This window comes from Rhinolophus hipposideros, assembly GCF_964194185.1.
Source record: "Rhinolophus hipposideros genome assembly, chromosome: 7".
In the NCBI taxonomy this organism is placed as follows: domain Eukaryota; kingdom Metazoa; phylum Chordata; class Mammalia; order Chiroptera; family Rhinolophidae; genus Rhinolophus; species Rhinolophus hipposideros.
The window spans coordinates 14,380,829-14,403,231 of NC_138053.1; the positions used below are offsets into that span (position 1 = coordinate 14,380,829).

The 22,403-nt window shown below is 38.3% G+C and overlaps 1 pseudogene across 1 annotated transcript; it reads left to right on the forward strand.

Annotated features, from left to right (window-relative positions):
* The first annotated feature begins 251 nt into the window (after positions 1 to 251).
* On the forward strand, positions 252 to 19,351 carry LOC308499495 (elongation factor 1-alpha 1-like; annotated as a pseudogene). Its single transcript has 3 exons — positions 252 to 786; positions 990 to 1,912; positions 19,305 to 19,351. The product of its transcript is annotated as an elongation factor 1-alpha 1-like (transcript).
* The last annotated feature ends 3,052 nt before the right edge of the window (positions 19,352 to 22,403 follow it).

The window sequence follows — 22,403 nt, forward strand, 5'->3', positions numbered from 1 at the left end:
GGTTCTGAACATAGAGTGCTGCGGGGGACAGCCTCCTTGGTGCTGAAACCCATCAGTGGCTGACTGACTAGGATGCAATTTGTGCACTCAAAATTGAGGTGCTCTAAAGTGAGAATCTATTGCCACGCCTCATAGATATCGCTTCCATAAAAAAATAAAAATAAATTTAAAAAATCCCCAAATTCCTATTTCACTATGGGTTTGCACCAGAACACAGGTGTCATGAAAACCACTACTAAATTTAAGCCAAAATGGGAAAGGAAAAGATTTAAATCCACATCGTTGTCATTGGACACATAGGTTCCAGCAAGTCTACCACTATAGGTCACCTGATCTACAAATGTGGTGGGATCGACAAAAAGAACCGTGAAAAATTTGAGGAGGCTGCCGGGATGGGAAAGGGCTCCTTTAAGTATGCCTGGGCCTTGGATAAACTGAAAGCTGAATGTCAGCGTGGTATCATTATTGATATCTTACTGTGGAAATCTGAGAGCAGCAAGTATTATGTGACCACCATGGATGCCCCAGGACACAGAGACTTTAATCAAAAACGTGATTACAGGCACATCTCAGGCTGACTGGGCAGTGCTGATTGTTGCTGCTGGGGTTGGTGAATGTGAAGCAGGTGTCTCCAAGAATGGGCAGACCTGTGAGCATGCCCCTCTGGCTTACACACGGGGTGTGAAACAACTAATTGTTGGTGTTAACGAAATGGATTCCACTGAGCTGCCCCACAGCCAGAAGAGATACAAGGAAATTGTTAAGGAAGTCAGCACCTACATTAAGAAAATTGGCTACACAACTATAATTTTATGTGTATAATGTGATGGCTCGGTGTGAGGTCGGGGTGGTGGTGGATGGGGGGAGGGGGGTTCACGGTGTGAGGGATGTTAAAATAAAATAAAATAAAATAAAATAAAATAAAATAAAATAAAATAAAATAAAATAAAATAAAATAAAATAAAAAGAATTTAAAAAGAAAAGAAAAGAAAATTGGCTACAACCCTGACATAGTAGCATTTGTGCCAATTTCTGGTTGGAATGGTGACAACATGCTGGAACCAAGTGCTAACATGCCTTGGTTCAAGGGCTGGAAAGTCACCTATAAATAAGGCAATGCCAGTGGAACCACACTACTTAAAGCTCTGGATTGCATCCTGCCACCAACTTATCCAACTGATAAGCCTTTGTGTCTGCCCTGCCAAGATATCTACAGAATTGGTGGTATCGTTACTGTCCCTATGGACCGAGTAGAGACTGGTGTTCTCAAACCCAGCATGGTGGCCCCGTTGACTCTAGTCAATGTTACAATTGAAGGAAAGTTTGTTGAAATGCACCATGAAGCTTTGAACGAAGCTTTTCCAGGGGACAGTGTGCGCTTCAACGTCAAGAATGTCATCGTCAAGAATGTCAAGGTCAAGAATGTCAAAGATGTTCATCGTGGCAGTGTGGCTGGTATGGTTGGTGACCTCAAAAATGATTCACCAATGGAGGCAGCTGGCTTCATGGCTCAGGAGATTATCCTGAACCATCCAGGCCAAATCAGTGCTGGATACGCACCTGTGCTTGATTGTCAAACAGCTCACACTGCTTTATAAATTTGCTGAGCTGAAGGAGAATGATTGCTGTTCTGGGAAAAAGCTGGATGATGGCCTGAAGTTTTTGAAATCTGGTGCTGCAGCCATAGTTGATACGGTTCCTGGCAAGCCCATGTGTGTTGAGAACTTCTCTGATGACCCTCCTCTGGGCCATTTTGCTGTTCATAACATGAGACAGGCAGTTGCTGTGGGTGTCATCAGAGCAGTGGACAAGAAGGCAGTTGGAGCTGGCAAGGTCACCAAATCTGCCCAGAAAGCTCAGAAGTCTAAACGAATATTATCCCCAATACCTGCCACTCCAGTCTTAATCAGTGGTGGGAGAACAGTCTCAGAACTGTTTGTCTCAATTGGCCATTTAAATTTAATAGTAAAAGACTGGTTAATGATTACAACATACCATAAAACCTTCAGAAGGAAAGGAGAATGTTTTGTGGACCATTTGGTTTTTTGTGTGTGTGGCAGTTTTTAAGTTATTAGTTTTTAAAATCAGTACCTTTTAATGGAAACAACTTGACCAAAAATCTGAATTTTGAGACCCATTAAACTGAAGTTTAATGAGGAAAAAAAAAATTCCTCCTGAACCACTTTTCCTTCCATTTTTGTTTTGTTTTGTTTTGAGTAAGTTTATTTAATCTTTTTTTTAAACACTTTTCATTAGTTCATGTGTACAAAACAACATAATGATTAGACATTTACACCCTTCACAAAGGGATAATTCCACCACGTCTACTACCCATCTGACATTGTACATAGCTATTACAATTTCGTTGACTATATTCCCTATACTGTACTTTACATCGTATGACTGTATGTGTGTGTATATATGTATAGAGATATAAATATATATTTAATTATAGTTGACATTCAATATTATATTAGTGTCAGGTGTACAGTACAGTGGTTAGGCATTTATATAATCTATGAAGTCCAGTCTCCTGATAAATCCAGTACCCATCTGACACCCTACGTGGTCTATAAAACATTATTGATTATATTTCCCATACTGTATTTCACATCTCCGTGACTATTTTGTGACTACAAATTAGTACTTCCAAATCCCTTCACCTTTCTCACCCATCCCTTTAACGCCCCCCATCTAGCAACCATCAGCTTTTTTCTCTGTATCTATGATTCTATTTCTGTTTTGTTTGCTCGTTTATTCTGTTGTTTAGGTTTCACATATAAGTGATATCATATGGTATTTGTCTTTCTCAGTCTGACTTATTTCACTTAACATAATATCCTCTAGGTTCGTCCCTGTTGTTGCAAATGGTAAGATTTCATTCTTTTTAATGGCAGAGTAATACTCCATTGTACAAATGTACCACAATTTCTTATCCAATCATCTATTGATGGGCATTTTGGTTGTTTCCATGTCTTGTGAATAGCACTGAAATAAACATAGGGGTGCCTATATTTTTTGGAATTAGTGTTTTGGATATCTTTGGATAAATACCCAGGAGTGGAATTACTAGGGCATAAGATATTTATATTTTTAATTTTTTGAGGAACTTCCATACTGTTTTCCATAGTGGCTGCACCAATCTGCAATCCCACCAACAAGGTTCCCTTTCTCCACATCCAACACTTCTTTGCTGATTTATTGATGATAGCCATTCTAACAGGTGTGAGGTGATATCTCATTGTGGTTTTAATTTGCATTTCTCTGGTGATTAGTTTGTTGAGCATCTTTTCATATGTCTATTGTCCATCTGTAAGTCCTTTTTGGAGAAATGTGTATTCAGGTCCTTTGCCTATTTCTTAATTGGATTGTTTGGGGGTTTTTTGGTGTTGAGTTATATGAGCATTTTTATAAATTTTGGATATTAACGCCTTATCAGATATATCTCTGGCAAATGTTTTCTAACATTCAGTAGGATGCCCAGTAAGATACCTTTTTCTTTTGTTTATGGTTTCCTTTGCTGTGAAAAAACTTTTTAGTTTGATGTAGTTCCATTTGTTTATTTTTTCTTTTGTTTCCCTTGCCCAAGGAGATATATCAGTAAAAATATTACTAAGGATAATGTCTGCGAGTTTACTTCCTATATTTTCTTTTAGGAGTTTTATGGTTTCAAGTTTTACATTTAAGTCTTTAATCCATTTTGAGTTTATTCTTGTACGTGGCATAAGAAGGTAATCCGATTTCTTTCTTTCTTTTTTTTGTTGCATGTATCTGTCTAGTTTTCCCAGCACCATTTATAAAATAGATTGCCTTTATCCCAATGTAAATTCTTGCTTCGTTTGTCATAAATTGAATGACCATATAGGCATGGATTAATTTCTGGGGTCTCTATTCGGTTCCATTGATCTATGTGTCTGTTTTTATGCCAATACCATGCTGTTTGGATTATTATAGGCTTGTAGTGTAATTTCATATCAGGTAGTGTAATACCTCCAGCTTTCTTCTTCTTTCTCAGGATTGCTGTGGCTATTTGGGGTCTTTTATTGTTCCATATAAATTTTAGAATTATTCATTCTAGTTCTGTGAAAAATGCCATTGGTATTTGTATAGGGATTGCATTGAATCTATATATTGCTTTGGGCAGTATGGACATTTTAACTATATTAATTATTCCTATCTGTGAGCATGGTATATGTTTTCATTTATTTGTATCTTCTTTAATTTCTCTCTTCACTGTCTCAATTTTCTGAGTACAGGTCTTTTACTTCCTTGATTAAATTTAATTTTAAGTGTTCTTTTGATGCAATTGTAAATGGGATATTTTAAAATTTCTCTTTCTGATAATTTGTTATTGGTATATAAAAATGCAACTGATTTCTGAATAATCAATTTTGTGTCCTGCTACTTTACTAAATTCATTTATCAGTTGTAATAGTTTCTTGGTGGAATTTTTAAGGTTTTCTATATATAGCATCATATCATCTGCAAATAATAATTTTACTTCTTTCTTTCCCATTTGGATGTCTTTTTATTTCTTTTTCTTGTCTGACTGTTGTGGCTAGAACTTCCAGCACTATGTTGAATAGAAGTGGTGGAAGTGAGCACGTCCTGTTCCTGATCTTAAGGGGAATGGTTTTAGCTTTTCCCCATTGAGTATCATATTAGGTGTGGGTTTGTCATATATGTTCCCTCTGTTTTGCTGAGAGTTTTTATCATAAATGGATGCCGGATTGTGTTAAATCTTTTTCTGCATTTATTAATATGACTATATGATTTTTATTTTTCATTTGTTTATGTGGTGCATCATGTTAATTGATTTGCAGATATTGAACCAGTCTTGCATACCAGGAATGAATCCCACTTCATCATGGTGTATGATCGTTTTAATGTATTACTGAATTCAGTTTGCTAATATTTTGTTGAGGATTTTTGCATCTATGTTGCTTAGGGATATCAGCCTGTAGTTTTCTTTTTTGGAATGTGCTTGTCCGGTTTTGGATTCAGGGTAATGGTAACCTCGTAAATGAACTTGGGAGCCTTCCCTCCCTTGGATTTTTTGGAAAAATTTGAGGAGAATAGGTGTTCATTCTTTTTTGAATGTTTGGTAAAATTCACCTGTGAAGCCATCTGGTCCAGGATTTTTGTTTTGGGGGGAAGTTGTTGATTACTGGTTCAATTTCATTGGTAGTAATCAGTCTGCAGATTTTCTGTTTCTTCTTGATTCAGTCTTGGCAGATTGTATGCTTCTAGGAATTTATCCATTTCTTCCAGGTTGTCCAATTTGTTGGCATTTAGTTGCTTGTAGTATTTTCTTAAATGTTTTGGTATTACTGTGATGTTGGTTTTCACTTCTCCTCTTTCATTTCTGATTTTATTTATTTGGATCCTCTCTTTTTTTTTCTTGATGAGTCTTGTTAAAGATTTGTCAATTTTGTTTATCTTTTCAGAAAACCAGCTCTTGGTTTTATTGATCTTTCATATTGTTTTTTTAGTCTCTATTTCATTTATTTCTGCTCTGATCATTATTATTTTTTCCCTTGTACTCACTGTGGGCTTTATTTGTCAGTTCTTTTTCCAGTTCCCTTAGGTGTAAAGATAGACGATTAATTTGAGATTTTTCTTGTTTCTTGAGGTGGGCCTGCATTGCTATGAATTTCCCTCTTGAACTGCTTTCTCTATGTCCCATAGATTTTGGATCATTGTGTTTTCATTTTCAATTGTCTCAAGGTATCTTTTGATTTCTTCCTTGAACTCATTGTTGAGTCATTCATTATTTAATAGCATGTTATTTAGTCTCCATGTATTTGTGTGATTTTCAGTTTTGCTTCTTGTAATTGATTTCTAGTTTCATACCACTGTGGTCAGAGAAGATGCTTGATGTGATTTCAGTCTTTTTAAATTTATTGAGACTTGTTTTGTGGCCTAACATGTAGTCTATCTTGGAAAATATTCCATATACACTTGAAAAAATGTATATCCTGCTGCTTTGGGGTGAAATGCTCTAAAAATATCAACTAAATCCATCTGATCTAATGTGTCATTTAAGACCACTGTTTCCGTGTTGATATTCTGTCTGTAATATCTGTCCATTGGTGTCAGTGGGGTGTTAAAGTCACCTACTATGATTATGTTACTGTTGATCTCTACCTTTATGTTGGTCAGTATTTGTTTTATATATTTAGGTGCTCCTAGGTTAGCTGCATAAATGTTTACTAGGGTGATGTCCTCCTATTGGGTTGATTCCTTTATTATTATATAATGTCCTTCTTTGTCTCTTATTATAGTTTTGCTTTAAAATCTGAAATCAGTATTGCTTATTTTGCCCAATGTAAGTATTGTTATCCCAGCTTTTCCCTCATTTCTATTTGCGTGAAATATGTTTTTCCATCCCTTTACTTTCAGTCTGTGTGTGCCTCTCACTCTGAGGTGGGTCTCTTGTAGACGGCATATGCATGGGTCTTGTTTCTTATCCACTCACCTACCCTGTGTCTTTTGATTGAAGCATTTAATCCATTTACCTTTAAAGTGATTATTGATAGATACATAGTTATTGCCATTTTATTATTCATATTTTTGATCTTTGTTTCTTTGTTTTCTCCCTTCTTCAGCTTAAATAAGTCCTTTTAACATTTCTTGTAAAGTTGGCTTGATCATGAATTCCTTTATTTTTTTCATGTCTGGGTAGCTCTTTATCTCTCCTTCAATTTTAAATGATAGCCTTGCTGTGTAGAGTAGTCTTTGTTGTAGGGCTATTGTTTTCCATCATTTTAAGTATTTCCTGCCTCTCCCTTCTGGCCTGCAAAGTTTCTGTTGAGAAATCAACTAATAGTCGGATGGGAGCTCCTAGTTATCTTGTTCTTGCTGCTTTCAGGATTCTCTCTTTGTCTTTAACCTTTGCCATTAATTATGATGGGTCTTAGTGTGTGCCTATTTGGATTCATCTTCTTTGGGACTCTGTGCTTCCTGGGCTTTTATGTCAATTTCCTTCCCCAGGTTAGGAAAGTTTCCAGTCATTATTTCTCAAATAGGTTCTCGATCCCTTGCTCTCTCTCTTGTCCTTCTGGTACTCCTAGGATGTGAATGTTGTTATGCTTCGTGTTGTCCCACAGGTCCCTGAAACTATCTTCATTGTTTTTTAGTCTTTTTTCTTTTTGTTGTTCTGATTGGGTGAATTCTGCTGCTTTGTCTTCTACATCGACGATTCGATTCTCTGCTTCATCTAATCAGCTGTTGATCCCTCCTACTGTATTCTTCATTTCAGTTATTGTATTCTTTGTTTCTCACTGGTTCTTTTTTTTATGGTTTTTATGTCCTTCTTTATGCTTGCTATCTCTTTGTTGAAATTCTCCGGAAGTTTTGTAAACATTCTATAATCAGTGTTTTAAACTGTCTCTGGTAGGTTTGATGCCTCCATTTCATATAGTTCTATGTCTTGAGATTTCTCTTGTTCTTTATTTGGGACATGCTTTTTTTGTTCCCTCCTTCTGGCTGCTCTTCCATGTTTGCTTCTATGTATTACGTAGATCTCCTATGTCTCTCAGTCTTTGCTGGGTGGCCTTATGAAGTGTGTTTCCTGTATAGTCCAATGGCACAGTCTCCCTGATCTCCTGTGTGTGTTCCAGGAGTGTCCTCTGAGTATGTTGTGTGTTCTTCTGTTGTAGTTGAGCCTTGATTGCTTTTGGCATGTCAGTGGGTGTGACTGACTTCCAGGCTGACTGACTGTGAGGATTGGCTATGCCCACAGTGTATGAGCTGCTGTGTGGGGACGGACCCCTCAGAGGAAGCTTTGCCCTCGCAGGTTCTTGTATCTGTTGAGAACCCCGCTTTGGGTGTGCTGCTTGTCGGGCTAACCAGGTAGTGCTTCGTTGTGGTCTTAAGAGGGCCTCTGGGTGTGTTGTTTCTGGAGTCTCTTGGGAGGGGTTCCTGGGCAGGCCAATTTCAGCCTTGCCTGTTTCCTGTCCACAGCTATATGGTAGGAACCACAAAGCTGTATGTGGTTGGCTGCTGCCTGTGCTGGACCTAGAGGAATCTAGGAGTGGCTTTGCTGTGAACTGAGGCTGGCTGCCACCAGCAGCGAGCCTGGGGCAGTTGAGCAAAATGTTCAGTGCTCCCTAGGCCTATTGCCACTTGCCGACTGCCTGTAAGGCCCAGCCATTTAAAGAGCCTCCTTTGGTGCGCAGGCCGGGCTGGTTGACCTGATGTTGAGAGTGCCCTTGGCAATGCAGCACTAGCTGGACAGGGTGGTGTCCCAGGGAGTCACGAAAAATGGCCAGTGGTTTTTACAAATTTAAAACAGGTTTAATTCTTATGCCTATGACCACTTCGCACAGCATCCTGAGAACCCACAGCCAGCCACTGCTTGCCTCAGGCTTATAAATCATTGAGAGCTGCACAAGAGTGGCTACGGTGCAAGTGTTGGGTCATTGTCCACCACCAAAATCTCCCCAGGCCATCGCGGGCTGTCCACTGCTACAAAAGGCCTCCACAGCTTGTGGGGTGGGGCCAGCCACCCAGGTACCCAGAGTGCCCCTGGCAATGCAGCTCTTATAAATTGTTTGTTTCTGGATTTTCCATTTAAAATTTTCAAACTATGGTTGACCATAAGTAACTGAAACTGCAGAAAGCAAAACCATGCGTGAGGGGAGACTAGTGTGCTAAAAATTTGTGCAATCTTGAAAAAAAAAAAAATCTCCATTTTTTCTGGGCTTTGGTTGGCTTAGTTCCTATAATGGAAGAAACTAGATGAACCTAAGACCTTTTCCAGTTATGTAGTTCTATAAGAAATATTGTTGGGCAATCGTACATCCCAGATTTTCTGGGATATCCTAACTTCAAATATGGTGGAGTGACTATAAAAATATTTATGTTCATCAAATGCTGAATTCAAGAATCACAATCATCCTACCTGTAAATAAAAAGAACCATCGGAGGTAGGAAAAGAATGATGAGTAAAGACTGGAGAGAATGGTGTTAAAAGATGATTTTCAAAGAAGGGTAAAATCATGACCCTCATACAGATATAAAATGAATACATGTTAAAGATTTGTTTCTGCTCATTAATCAAAGATGAAATCGACAGATGTTATACCCTGATCAAGAGAATCTGAAGACACACATTTAAAGTTCAGGAATATTGAAATGAGTATGCAAATGAAACAAAGCTGGGTTTTTTCGGGGGGCGGGGTTGTAGGGAAGTCAATTGAACCTCTACCAGACAGGAAGTGTTTGCATGTCTGTCAGTTACCTATAATACAGAAAGTTGTAAAATAGCTCAAAGACAATGAAAGTCTAGAATCAGATAACAGGAAGGGAGGGTGTACTATATGCAGACAATACATAGGTTCCCAATTAAGCACAGTTTCTTTTTCTACAGTGGACATAGCTTCCTGTGGAATATGGCATTTCATTGTGATTTCTGACTCTTGAATGGATATCTGGGAAAGTATCTCAGTGGGGGCTTGGTGTGAACAGGGATCACCTGAGAAACTTTCAAAAACAATCAACTGAAAGCCTATATTAAAGTCATTTCTATTTTATTTTTTTAAAACACAACATTGTAAATGTATTGGACTAACGGAGATATAGTGATTTACAATTCTGAAAGGGAAATTTGTGAAAATGCCAATTCAGGCTTAGTTTAGCCACTAAAATGAAACGTGAAAAAGAAGTAAAAAAAGAAATGTGGAGAACTCTGTGGTGGTTCTAGGAAGATTGTGAGACTCAATAGAGATTGATAACTCTGCTGGTGGAAAGACAATGTAGGGTCAGGTTATACTCAACTTTGTACTTGGTAAAGCTTTATAACTTCCCAAAATATTAATCTGGAGTCATTCTTAAAATAAAATTTGAAGAAACTGGTTAACTCTCATACTCAGACAGGTTAACTCAAAATGGGAGGCACATTATCTTGACTAACTCCTTCAGGAACTGTGGACACCAGGAAAGGATGGAAAGCCCCGTGGTTTTTCTACATGACATAGTGCAGCTGGCCAGCAAACTCCCTGTTGGCAGTGAAATCACTTTGTTTGGACAAGTCAAAAAGGGTTAAACCAACTAACACCATGAAACAAATGAAAGACTGCTACTTGAGCCTCTCTGCAGTCAAAGTTTCAAATAAATTGTTTGGACCAACAGAATAGTTTCTTTCTTTTCATTGTTTTAACCTGAGGGATGAAGAAAAATAAATCAATGTCAGATTAAAAAAAAAAAAAAAGCTCTGGTAGCTCAGCTCAACACAATATATAAAAAATGAAAATAATCATTGGCTTGTGGGGAGAAGAAAAAGCAAATAAAACTCATAGTAACTTTTTTTCTAATAGTACACATTGTGTAAAAAAGAACTTTAGAGCTATTATTCCTCTTTTGATCTTCCCCCAAAGCTAAGAGATGTACAAAATCTACCCAAATTGCACTGCTTTCTAGCTGTCACGTTTTAAATAGTATCACACATACCTTCCTAGTTTTGAAAAGCCTATTCAGTGTTTTATATAAAGGCAAGTTACCGGAAATGGGCAGAGAGCACACTACTAAATATAGCAACCTAATTACTGTCATGTAAATTGTCTCCTCTATACAGTGCTAGAACAATGAGACAAAAGGTTTATCTTGACAGAGTTTTACCTGATTCAGAATATCCATAACTTCTCCATCCACAGGCAGTGGGGGGAGGGGGAAGAGCTCCTTTAATTTCAGTATCAGCACGTTCTTCCTGTTCATTTGCATTTGGGGAGTTTTTCCACAGTGTATTCACTTGCTAGTGAGATAATGTGTCCCTGCATGATCAGATAAGAGCAGGATAGAATTACTAATGATGAAAGGAGGCAGCACAAGGGCAAGAAAACAAAGTAGCCCTTCCTTTTCTCACCTAATCTGGATGGATCTGAATTTCAACCATCTCATTTTTTTTTTTTTTCTCATGGTGATGGTGGGACCATTTTCCAAAGCTAGGTTAGGACACTGCAAATTGAGTTCTACAGATTTTTTTTTATGTACCATTCAAATAAGGAATGTGATGTCATCATGCTGACTGGCTGTTCTATTCCGGCTATTTGTATATACTTGTCGGTTAATAAATTGAGGGCAATTTAATTCAGCCATCACTCAATAAGCATCAGCTGTTTTCCAGGTACTATGGAAATAACAACACAGAGGTCGTCTTTTTATTATTTATTTATTTATTTATTTTTAACAATTCATGGCTTTTTTTTTCAATTTTATTGGGGAATATTGGGGAACTGTGTTTCTCCAGGGCCCATCAGCTCCAAGTCATTGTCTTTCTAGTTGTGGAGAGGGAAGCTCAGCTCCAAGTCCAGTCGCCGTTTTCAATCTTTCATTGCAGGGGGCGCAGCCCACCATCCCATGTGGGAATCAAACCGGCAACCTTGTTGTTTAGAGCTCATGTTCTATCTAACTGAGCCATCCAGCTGCCCCTCTGGCAGCTCAGTGGCAGCTCATTGTCTTCCATCTAGTTGTGGAGGGTGCAGCTCACTGGCCCATGTGGGAATCAAACCGACAACCCTGTTGTTCAGAGCTCACATTCTAACCAACTGAGCCATCCGGCCTCCCCAAGGTTGTCCTTTAAAAAAACAAAAATCTGAATAGAAAGTTAGAAAATTGTGATTCAAAAAAATGTTTCAGTTAATGATTAGAGTAATGGAGCCATCAAAACATAGAAATATAGGCTAAATTTAAGGAGAAGAGGTGACATCTAATTCTGTTTTGTCTTTAGGTTGTCAAAAAACAAAATTCAACTGAATAAATTTAAAAATCAAATTGGCTTTATTCAGTGATTCGTGAATTAGGCAGCATCCCATCTAGCAAATAGAAAGGAACTCTGCCAAGCTGTAGAAAAGGAAAAGGTTTTTAAAGGTGGAAAGGCCGCAGGAAAAAGGAAATTATTAGCAAAGAACGTGTTGTCTATCGGGTGGATTACCTCAGTAGTGCTGACCAGGGAAGTCCATGTTGACCAGCTAAAGGTTACATTCCTGAGAAGCTGAAACTGCAATTAGGTTAAGTATTAAATCTTGGTTTGCTGACGTGGGGCCTAGCACAACTGACTCCATTTTGGGCCTGCTGTCTCTTTTTCAACAAGGTAAATGTAAGGATTTACCCAGAGTGTTCAGTGGACAGCAATTCAGTATTCCCTAGGACAAGTCAAAGACAGGAAGCCCGCACTGGGCTCTGAAGCTGAGAAGCAGAATTGAGCATTGTCATGAGTTTAGGTATCTCTAGCTTGCAAACTGCACAATTAACTTGGCCTTCGTCTTCCTTTATTGTAAGCTTCCAAAAGTTTCAAGAACAAGAAAACTGTGTCCTTCTAGGAAAAATATGGGAAAGTGACAACATGATCTGCATTGCATCGATGTAGATAATATAGACCAAGTATAAATATTCTTATATAATGAAAAGAGTATAAGAATACACAAGGAAAGACTATTTTGCTTTGACTTACCTAGGACATTTTTTAAAGGTAGCTTGGAAACATGAGGCACTCAATTGGTGACCTGACTGGGGAAGGCTTAGCAACCTTTCATCTATTGCCTGCTGCCCTTTGGATCAAGTACTTTCCTGGGATAAAAGAGAGCTCCAGAGTGAGCAACAACATGCCAAATGTGAAGTCACTCTGCTCTAGGTCATCCAGAGACACCAATACTCTCAGTTGGCTACTAACGCACTCTTGCTTCCCTATGCCAGCCCAGGGTGGTTACCTTGTTTGGTATTGAAATCTGCCAGGCTGAATAATGACACCCTGTCACAGTCTCATAAAGTAAATCGTGTTTCTCTACTGGAACATTAGTGCCCACTACACAATAGCTACAAAGGAAATGTAGCTCCTACAATGAGGGAAATTTCTCCAGGGATATTTGTCCAAAGGTGAGAGTATAATAACAATAATCCTAAAAACAAAAATGCAATTAGGAAGGTATCTTTCTCTTGCAATGCTCCACCCCTGCATTCTAAATGTATTCATTTCCCAAAACCATAGGAACATATTCTAAATTAAGACTAACACACAAACAAAAGCAGCATTGTGCTAGCATTTTCAACCATTGCACTAGCCATTTTTCAACCACAGACCCCCCCCATCCCATGAAGCCACATTAGGGCAATGACAGCGGAGACAGAGAGAAGTGAATGGAAGAAAGACTAACAAAGATGGATTTCATATGGGCAGGAGGGGCAATGATAGGAAAGAATATATCAAAGAAAATTCCTAAATTTCTGGATGAAATGATGGTGTTTTTATTAAGATAAGAACTCTGGAGGAAGACTAGGTTTGGAGGAGAAAGACTATGAATGAGAAAGAATCAAAAAAGAAAAACATCCTGAAAACAAAGAAATGGGAACAGATAGAGCCAGGACCCAGAGGACATAGTAAGAGACCAACTCAGCATATACAGAGGGTGCCAAAAAAATTCATACACATTTTTAAGAAAGGAAAAAACTGTATTAAAATTATAATACTTGATATATACCGATAACAAAAGATGAATACAAGTCATGTGGATACATATTTTTGGCACCCCCAGTAGGTTTCAGGGTTAACATGAGAAAAAGGAAAATCGGACACTCTTCCTCAAACTAGTAAACATCTTGCTCTAAGCTAGGAAACTCTTTCATTTGAAATAGGGAACCAACATTTATTGATGGTTTTGCACTTACCTAGCATAATGTTTCAGCACTTTCTCATAAGTTAGAATGCTGTTTAAAGAGAACAGGCTATCCTCATGACAGCCTTTATTTTCTTTGTGTCTACAGGACAGGGGTACTGGCTAAGATTTTTAAAAATAGAGATCAGATTTAAAAGAGGAATACAACTGGGGGTATTCGTTGGGGAAGGTGAAAAGAAAATGAGTAGGGATAAAAAATAAAAAAGAGGAATGCCAAATAGTACTGAATATTGAGAGCTAGACATGCATAGGTCAATGTCTTAATTATTTAGACAAACTGTCATGTTGACATAATCCAGGGTCTATAACAATTAGAATGGTAGAAAATTGCTTTCTTCATTCTTTCTTTTTTTTTTTTTAAATTTTATTTCATTGAGGAATATTGGGGAACAGTGTGTTTCTCCAGGGCCCATCAGCTCCAAGTCGTTGTCCTTTAGTCTAGTTGTGGAGGGCGCAGCTCAGCTCCAAGTCCAGTGGCCATTTTCAATCTTTAGTTGCAGGGGGCGCAGCCCACCATCCCATGCGGGAATTGAACCGGCAACCTTGTTGTTGATAGCTCGTTCTCTAACTGAGCCATCTGGCATCCCCAAATTTCTTCATTCTTAAAATACTTATATTCTTAAAAAGCTAGGCTGAAGAAAAAAGAAAAAAGAAAAGAAGAACTGAGAAAATAGAAGTTGCTAGCATGTCTCTGAGCCACTGTTGGAAAGTATGGAAGATCCTTAAATCCATGCCCTTCCCAGGTCAACAGGTTAAGCACAAGTCTGTGTTACATTGGTTTAGATACACTGCTGTATTCCCAAGGGCTTAATCATACCAATTAGTAACACTGGCAATAGGATTCTTACATATCTCCATGAGTTCCCTTAACAGAAGTTTTGTGAATCTCTGAGCAGTTCAGTACAAATGAATAAGAGCTATCTAGTCCAATTCCCTGAAAATGTTACATATTCTAGCAAAAGTAGTTATGATAAACTCTCTTGTAATATCGAATTGATCCAGTAGGATTATTTAGTTTCACAAACATTTACTAGGCACCCTTCAGTGTGAAGCACAGTGCCAGGCACAGGGCTATAAGGTGACAATGACCATGGTGGCCACAGGGGCTAACCTTTAAAGAGGGCTGACTGTGCACCACGCACTCTGAGCTCCCTACCTGCGTCCATCTCAGTAAGTGCTGATAACAACCTCATGAAGTAGGTCTAACCCCATAGACCAGAAGCAGAAATGGAAGCATGTTTGTCACTCTCGCTGTCCCTTCTGACACTCAAGGCAGTAAAAGGTGAGCCTTGAGGAAGAGTTTCCTGTCTTTTCCTTGCTTTTCCCACTCTCACTGCATAAGTGTTAGCCAAGAACTTACCAGAGAAATAAAGTAGATTTTTACATAATATATAGTTGTTGAGAAAATAAACCAATCCTTTATTATCATCATATCCTAGTAAACCATATCAGATTATCTTGATTGTCATAAAAGTATATTTAGAAGTGTTACAAATGGCCTTGTAAAAAATTGTCTTTTGATTGTTGATTGTATTGGTTAATGGGTAACTGCTGAAGCCAGCTGGAGGCAGCCATACACACAAGACAATCAATCTTTTCTTAAAAACCTTAAAATGTCTGACAGAAGTGTGAGTGCTTCTAATGAGAACATGGGAGTGAATGCGTAAAAAAGTATGTATGAAAACATTCTAATGTGATCATTCATATTTTATTTGAGTCTCTTCTAATTAAAAAAAATGAAAGTATGTCTACTGAGAAACACCCAGAAACATTGTATATTTATGTCCTAAGACAGTTTTAGGAGCTTCTCTACTACCAAGATTTCAAAAAATCATTTCCATCTTGGAACCACTCCTTCATTAAAACATCTATCTATCATTCCAGTCAATTGCTGACATTGGATTTCTTTTAACCCCACCTAAAACATGTCAGCTACCACTTGCAGCCTCTAGAGTATACCAATATCTGTTATACCATCCTTGGAGAAAAGCTTGTAAATTTTTTAAGTGTTTATGCTGAGTATATTAACATTATTTAAATAGTGACATAACCAGTGTTGATTTGTCGCCACTACCTTGGAAATACTTAAACATTTTTATAACTGAGCTCCACATTCCAGTTTTATCTCTAAAATTAATGCTTTTAGGCTCAATTTATGCCTGTCAACAAGTAATGATCATAGATGTGAGCTGGCTCATAATCCAGAGGTACTAGGTTACAATGTGTTACCATGGAAACTGTGTTTTATTGCATTTTCTCTTCTTGATTTAAGGCATTTTGACAATCATAGCAACTGTTTGCCAGTCTTCCCACATCATAAAAAATTCAAAAACACAAACAACCAATACGGGGAAAGAAAAGAAGTGGGGGGAGAATCATCTACTGTTCTTGGACCTCACTAGAAACATAAAAAAGAAATGACAGCCTTATATTTAACATGGACCTTTTGTGAATAGTTTATCTCTCGGAAAGTCCAGGAGTGTTGGAAAATTCAATCAGTGGTTAGTCATGGAATGGACCTGTCTGCCTGTGGTTCATTTTGTTTATTGCATCATATATCTTTTATGATCACTGGGACTTTAACCTGAAACAGCATTTTCTTTAATAAGAGCCATGTTTCCTTTAACGTTGTTTATTGCATCTGAAACATTACTCTTTGAAATCATGGTACATTTTCTATCGAGCAAAGGTCTGCAACTGAATCTTGCATGAATGTGTTTATTCAGGATCGAGAGAAAAAAAGGAAAAAAAGCTCGTCCAGTTCATGTAACATTAATCACTTTGCCAGTGTTCAGCTGAGGTCATTGCCACATTCCTAGCAGTATTAAGGCAAGTCAAGATTAATCACATACATTAAACCTTGGAAGGCGAGCACGTGAAAGGGATCTCAGATTAGACATTTCTTAAAAGACAGAGAAGGGACTGTAGCACATGGGCTTACTCTGCTGTTGCTTGTCTTTTCACCTCGCTTCCTTTTACTGCCTGTGGTTAATACAACCACTGTGAATCTGCAGGCTTCCCTTTTCCTATTTCTGAGAGTTTATAAGTTAAATTTAAGGTCTTGCTGAGCATTCAAGATGAAGACTCATTCACTAAACATTTTTTAGTACATGCTAACTGCCAGGCACTGGCTGAATCTGTCCATGCAAAGATGAATGAGACACAGTCCTTCCTCTCCCACCTCCTCCAAGACATGCATGAAGCACCCAGGAAGACCGGTTCCAGATGTGCACCGTCTGAATAGTGGAGGGGATGATTAATTGTGATGGGAAGTCGGCAAAGACTTGACTGAAGTTAACTTTACAGAGGGAGAAAGGTGCAGAAGTGGCCCAGGCAGAGGGAACGACAGAAAGATCTAGGGAGTGTTCTCAGGCTAATCAGTGATTTGACGGGGCCGGAGCAGAAGCTCTTGAGGAAGTGCTGACGGGAGCAGGAGAAGATGAGATTGTACAGTAAGTCGGAGCCAGATTGCAAAAGCCTCTGAACGTGTACTTTATGCTAAAATATTTTACCACTGGTTGCTTACATATATAAAATGCAATCTGTATTTGAGATGCTAGTGAGCTTATGTTTAGAGAGTAATGTTTCATATAAGAGGCTAATGTTATTTCGAACTATTGGAGCTTTACATGGTCGTAATAGGCATATTTAAATATGTTTTTATATTATATGTGACACATTCACATACTTCCCATGTCATCATCGTATACTTCCATTAAAGATTTATTTATTTTTAGAAATACATTTTATATTCCCATAAAAGGAGAAATTAAATCATAAAAATATAAAGTTAGTGTTTATAGTCTAACTAGTACTCTACCCCACTCCCCGCTCCCCCACCCTCCCAAAAAAAATCAAAGTTGGTGGCTGTTTTTCCAGTACAGAGCATGGAGAGAAGGTCCAGGTAAGAGCTTAGTCTTTGCTCATGGAGTCTTGCATTTCAAAGATTAAATTTTCCTAACAACCTAGATATAACAAATGTAAGATATAAAAAAGTCACTTTCTAATCGAGCAGAAGGTTGAAATTGTATTTATCTATTCTTGGCCTCACCTTTAAGTAATGATGAAAATTTAAAAATTGGTTGTCATCCAGTAGCAACAAGTTTTCGGAAAAATCACTAGTATATGTAGAACTCGGAAACACCATTTTGGGGGAGGTTTATGCCTTCCAACTGGTTTTCTGTTCATTCATGCAATAATGCATTTATTCAATAAGAACTTACTAAGCAGCTAGCTATAATGTGCCACACTCTACGAATGGATATGAGATGGTGACACCATCCTTGCATTCGAGGAATTAATTCCTTTGGTGAGAAGATGAGATATATTCTCAGTTTACTATTGTGATTGGCTGTGCAGGCTGGGCTCTGCACAACTCCAAAGGGACCCATTCACATATAGGCTACAGTGTAGCCCTGGAGTGACCCCAACCCAGCCATTGGCATCCCCATTTCCCTGGTCACAATGGTTAGCTCAGAGATGGGCATGTGACCCACGCAGAGCCAAGGAGATGTGAAGAGATATTTACAGAGCCAAGGAGATGTGAAGAGATATTTGCTAGGAAAAGAAGTTCCCTCTCCCTGAGAGCTACCAAAAGGAGCCCATTTTCTTTCTGGATGATAGGGGTATGAGGCTGAGGTCAGGAATTGCCTAAGGTGTTTTTCCACTAGGAGCTATGAACCTGGAGTTGCTGAGATCCGTCATGTGGGCAGAATAGGGGGAGGAAGCCCCCAGGTCCTTAGTGACATCATGGGAGCAGTAGAGCAAGCCTCTTAGAAAGCCAGGACTAACTCAGTTGCATAAACACATAAATCCTCCTTTTTGGCTTAGACCAGATTGAGTGGAATTTGTGAGGAACATTATTTAAGTATTTATCCATTATTATTCACATAGAGTTGACATACAATATTATATTAATTTCCAGTGTACAATATAGTGATTCAATATTTATACATTTTATGTGATCACCACAATAAGTCTACTAACCATCTCTCCCCATACAAAATTATTATGATATTGTTGACTATTGAGTGGGATTTCTTGTCACAATTGCAAGAATCCTGACATAGTGACCAACACTAACACCTCCCCTATATATAATGATTGTGCCTAGTCAGGTATCTACTGGTCATGTTCTCCAAATTGTATTCCAGCCGAGGGTAAGACGGATCCCAGTGGAGTCTGAAGAATGGATAAGTTCAGCCTCTTTGAGATCTTGACCTCTAAGTGCAGAGGTGGAGCCACCTGCTTCCCAATACATCAATTCTCACTCAACCTGATGTGGAGATGATGACAAAGAGAATGGATATTAAAAGGAAGTATTTAACATTCAAAGCTAGCCTCCCAAACTAACTCGACTCTAGATTTTTTTTTATATCCTCAGTGACACAGGAATGTGCTTAGCATTGATGTGATATTTGATAAAAATTTGCTTAAATATTTATTGTTTTGATTGTGGTAAAATACACATGACATAAATCTACCACTTTAACCATTTTTAAGTGTACTGTTTAGTGGCATTAATACATTCACCATGTTGTGCAACTATCACCACTGTCTATCTCCAGAATTTTTTCATCATCCCAAACCGAAACTTTGTACCCACTTGATAATGATTCCCCCTTCTCTCCGCAGCCTCTGATAACCTCTATTCTAGTTCCCATCTCTATGAATTTGCCTAATTTGGGCACCTCTATCATAGGTATAACTGGAATCACAATATTTGATCTCTTGTGTCTTATTTCACTCCGCATAGTGTTTTCATCCATGTTAGTGTAAAGGTTTCCTTTTATATGTATTCCTCCTGCTTACACCCCCTAAGAGTATTTAATTTCTGCTACTCAAAAAATAGCATGTAAATATTGGGTTAATTTTTTAAAAAACTAGAACATGCTCAGGAACTGACACATATGTAGGACCCACAGGGACCAGGCAACGTACTAAGCCTTTTACAGACATGACATTATTTAGTATTCACAATCCTAAGAATTATGTTACTTTCAAATAGCCAGAGTTGCCAGATCACATGACATTATAACTAGGATATGCTCCCAGGTTTCTCTGACCCAGAGCACACGCTCTTCCCATTTTTCCATGTGGGGATGTTCCAGATACTCGAAATCAGTGAAGATCTAACCATAAACCCATTTCTAGTTTTTGAATAGCTTTCAATTTTCCAGCATAATAAGTGTATCCTTCTAATTATGTTTTAGTTGTGCTGATACAAAAACCAGTCGATGCTGGATGGTTCACTTAAATCTTTGGCGCAGGGCTGCCCTCCAGAAACCTACTAAGTGACAGTCTCACCTGGAGACTCAGCTCCCTGTGTCCAAGCCAGAGCACATTACACATCCAACACACATGTACACAGAGTGCCATTTATCAGAATGCCTGCTGTGATTTGCACACACTAAATGCTCAATACATTTGCGCTGAATACATGATATCCTTGGCTTCTCAGAAGGAATCTAGGTTCCCTTAGACCTGAGCGCTGACAAACTTCCATGGCCATTCTTCAACAACCTGTAGGACCAGTGGAAATTTTAGGAACAAGATGGAGTTTGCCTCTGCCTCTTCTGCCCTCTACAATCCCTTTTCTTCTCCCTTTTAAAAATAAATAAATGCAGGGGTGGTTGGTTAGATCGGTTAGAGCGTGGTCATAGGCCACTGTGAGCTTGGCCCTGCTTAAAAAATAAATAAATAAACAAATGCAAATTACTTGTGGTTTTTCAGGATGCTGATCATTATTATAGAATTCACCATTCTTTCTGTCTCTCTGTGCTTCCATTTGAGCCACCCCAGAGGAATCTTGACCAGCAGTCTTGAGAACAGAAGGCCCAGGGCCACTTCCCCGCTCAAATCTTATGTGATTGTCTGGAGACTTCTAAAAAAGGATGAAAAAGGGCTTCTGGCAAAGATATTTTGTTTTCTAGAGGCAGAAAAAAGTGGGTCAGAGGTTTTTTTTCCTAAATCTAAGGCAAAACTATTTTTTGGTTAAGGACTTTATAAGGCATTTCTCAATTTAACATGCAAACCACATTGCCACATATCCAGTTCTTGAGAACTATTTCCCTAAGTTTAGGTCATTGCTAAATACACGATTATGCATTCTTCACTCACATATAATTTAACCTTGTCAGTGGCACTTTTGGGACACTTTGGGGGAAGTAGTGTACGTACTGGCAAGCAAATAGGCAGTGCAGTTAGCAGACCTCGGTTGGAATGACAGCTGCAACATTTTACTTCTTGTGAAACAGGAAGTGCAATTTGCAGACCTGGGTTGGAATGACAGCTCCAACATTTTACTTCCTGTGAGGTTATTAGCAACTTTCTGAACCTCCTCCTAGCAACTATTTATTTATTGCTGTGTAACAAACAGTCCCAAATTTAGTAGGACTGAAATAATAACTTTTTTTTTTGGCTTATTATTGTATGGGTCAGAAATTTGGGAGGCTTTACTGGGCAGTTCTTCTGGTCTCTTCTGGGTCAGCCATGCAGATAAAGTCATACAGTGGCTCGAATGGGGAGGCCACAGTCTGTCCTGGATAACTTTGTTCCCCTCCCCATAACTATTCTAATTGGCTAGCTTGGGCTTGTTCACATATGGTCTCAGGGTTGCAACCACAACCCAAACAAAGCAAACCCATATGCAAGCACTTTTCAAACCTTTGCGCTCATTTGTAATATCCCATTGGCCAAAATAAGTATCATGGTCATGCCCAGATTCAAAGGGTGGAGAAATAAATTGTACCTCTGGATGGGAGGAAAGGCAAAGTCACATTGCAAAAAAGCATGAGTATGGGAGTAGGAGAAATTATTGCAGCCATCTGGAAGACAAACTTTCTTCTATCTCTATGAAATGGGGACAATAGTATGTGCAATATAACTTTATTGTGAAAACTAAACTTATTCCCTCCTCTTTGTTAGCTAGGTCAGTAGGGCATAGAAATGGAAAGAGTGTGGGATAAAGTAAATTCAAATCTCATTATGAAGGATTCTCTATGCTCAGTTGAGACACTGGTTGGTATGTATTTTAGCCAGTAAAGGGAACTTGCGCATCATGTACAAGTTGAATAACACGATCTGAATGTGTTTAGCAAATGATCAGTATTTAAAATTATCGGCTTCATTTATTTATTTTCTTGTTTATGATCTGTTTTCGTCTATCCTCTAGATTATAAGAACCATGAGACAGAATAAGAACTTTCTCCAGTTTTCTATTCTGTCCTCAGCATATACACTTTTGTCTGGCTCAAGAAATACTTGCTGAATGATTAAATGTAGTCCTCTCACTTCAAAATTCCTCTTATATAATATGACTTCCAGACTTTTCACTGCACTCACCCATATCTAGATGCACGATGTCCCCCTGTCGTCAATGCCCTCTAGCCCTGTACACAATCCCAGGTGTATGACAATTGGAGAAAAGTACAAGTATCTCTTGATTTGGTTACTTCACTTTTATTAATGCAAGCTAAGATTGATTTTCTTGGCCCATGTAGAACTTGTAGGTAACTAAAATTCCAAGAATTTCCTCCCACAAACTACTCTTAATTCAAATCTTAGTCTTATTCTATCCCAAAATTGTCACCAAAACTAATTTTTTAAATAGCATAAATACATAAGTGATGTCATTGTTTCATTTTATCTTCAGTTTCTGGCCTATCATTCTAATTTGTCAAGATTTCTATGAGTCTATATTATGTCATCAAATATATTTGCTAGTCTTCTCAG